Source organism: Psammomys obesus, unplaced genomic scaffold (assembly GCF_907164565.1).
Source record: "Psammomys obesus unplaced genomic scaffold, mPsaObe1.curated_primary_1811, whole genome shotgun sequence".
In the NCBI taxonomy this organism is placed as follows: domain Eukaryota; kingdom Metazoa; phylum Chordata; class Mammalia; order Rodentia; family Muridae; genus Psammomys; species Psammomys obesus.
The window spans coordinates 6196818-6198976 of record NW_026596131.1 but is presented as its reverse complement, the minus strand read 5'-3'; the positions used below and the strand labels follow the sequence as shown (position 1 = coordinate 6198976).

The 2159-nt window shown below is 42.3% G+C and overlaps 1 long non-coding RNA gene across 1 annotated transcript in view; it reads right to left on the bottom strand.

Annotated features, from left to right (window-relative positions):
* Positions 1–1283: 1283 nt before the first annotated feature.
* LOC129665778 (uncharacterized) overlaps positions 1284–2159 on the bottom strand; it is a 16876-nt gene continuing 16000 nt past the window's right edge. Inside the window, exons 4-5 of the long non-coding RNA XR_008718419.1 lie at positions 1889–1958; positions 1284–1763 (exon numbers count right to left, since the gene is read on the bottom strand). This is a non-coding gene — a long non-coding RNA (uncharacterized LOC129665778). The remainder of the gene's footprint in view (positions 1764–1888; positions 1959–2159) is intronic.

The following is a 2159-nucleotide window of genomic DNA, read 5'->3' as shown; positions in this document are numbered from 1 at the left end:
AGCCTGAACTACAGATGTGTCAACCAGGCTCTTGGCTACTGTGACAAATACCTAAAACAGTTCAGAGGGAGATTTATTTCAGGTCATGATCTCAGAAGTTCCATTGCATGGTTGGCTCTGGACTGGTAAAAGAGGGCTCTGTGTCAAGAGAGGACACAGTGGGGCCTCTGTGAGATCTGCAGAGGATCTCTGTGAGATCCATGAGATCTGCAGATCTCATGGTGGCTGGGAAGCAGATATAGACAGGAAGGAAGGGGCCCTGGATAAGACAGAGTCTTATGACTTCTGATGACCTACATCTTTCAACTAGACTCTTAGCTCGGAGAGATTTCCCTATCTCCTGATAAAGCGATTAAACCTTGAATCTGTGAATAAAGACTCAGGATACATCTAAGCTTCCACTTAGGGCTTCAATCTGGTACCTCCTTTAGTCTCCATCATATCTTGTTTCACGTGCAAGGGATAAAGCGGTAAGTTGTATTACTAGGTCAGAGTGTATGGGCATTGCCCTGGATTGAGCTGAGCTGCCCTTAAACCCATATATTGGAGACTCAAGCCCCCAAACGACCGTATCTGTTAACAGGGCTACTGCGAGTTATCTCAGTATCCGCCTGGACTCCAACCAAAAGAGGACTCTGTTTTTATTATAAAAGGAATATATTTCTTGCTCTCCCCCTCACTTCTTCCCAGATAGCCATCTACAAGTAGGAAGAGTCCTCACCAGATATGAAACCACCCAGGGATTTGATCTTGTACTCTGAAGGCACCTAATCTATGCTGTTTTGTTATAACAGCAACAGCAGACTAATACAAACATTTTAAAGAATATGTGTGACATATATCGATAAGTCAGTTTTAGGAAGTTACTTCCAGTACAAGTCTTGGTTGGAGCTGGAGAGATGGCTCAGCAGTTGAAAGGGCATACAGACCTTCTAGAGAACCTGAGGGGTTTTCTTTCATTTGTTTGTTTTTGTTGTTGGTTGGTTGTTTTGCTGTTGCTTGGATTTTTGTTCATTTTGTTTTTTTTCTCAAGACCCATGTTGGTGGGGTTCCCAGTTGCCTATAACTCTAGCTCAAAGAAATCCAATGTCCTTTTCAGACCTCCCCAGGCACCGCACACTTACACACATGCATGAGCATGCACACACATGCACATACACACAAATAAAAACAAAATACATCTTTAAAATAAACAAACAAGCATCATTCCACCAACACATAAGGGAGCTCACTGCCTCACACCCTCAATCCAACATCTGGGATATAAATCATTCAAGTTTTATTCTTAATATGTTTATTCTTGAGTTTTTTTTTTCTGAAGTTTTATTCCCTTATAGAACTAAGTTGCACTTCCCCACCTGGGTTTATAGTAACATTGTCCTGGATTCCCTACAGAATGTGACTATTCCCAGCATGAATTCTTCACTATCGAATAGTGACAGAACTTGCCGAATAATGACTGCTGACAGTCATCGGGGGAAAGACAAATGACAACGGTGTGAGTCAGTGTGTGAGTCACTTTTCCATTCTGACTCCGTTTCTCTCTCACCTTCTCCATCCAGTATTTCTCTCCTGTGACCCATGCTTTGTTTTCCTAACTTTGCCCTGAGTTGGCACCAAGTCTTCGGAGATGAAAATATCTCTCACGTCAATCCTCTTGCCTCATAACATTCTCAAGCTGTTTTCCCCTTTTTAGCATTTCAAGGGCCATTCTTTCCCACTGCATCCTCTGAAAGCTGCTCGGGTTTCTGGGGAAGCGATGCCTACAGAATTGATAGTTGAACAAAAAATTATAACCACCTGTGCTGACCAAAGCTGACGAAAAGGCTACGCCAATGTAAAACAAAGGGTACTTCAAAAGCCAATTAAAAAGGAAAAATTTACTTACTTTTATTTTATTTCTTGTGCATTAGTACTTTGCTTGCATGTATCTGTGCATCGCCTTCATGCAGTGCTCCCTGAGGCCAGAAGAGGGCATTAGGTTCCTCTGGAACTGGAACTGCTGAGGATTGAGAGCAGCCAAGTAGTTTTTGGGAGTGGAAAGTAGGCAAGAACAACCTGGGAGGAGACAAGGGAGGGGTCTAGAGCTGGGATACAAAGTGAATAAAGTGTGATAGATAGATAGATAGATAGATAGATAGATAGATAGATAGATAGAT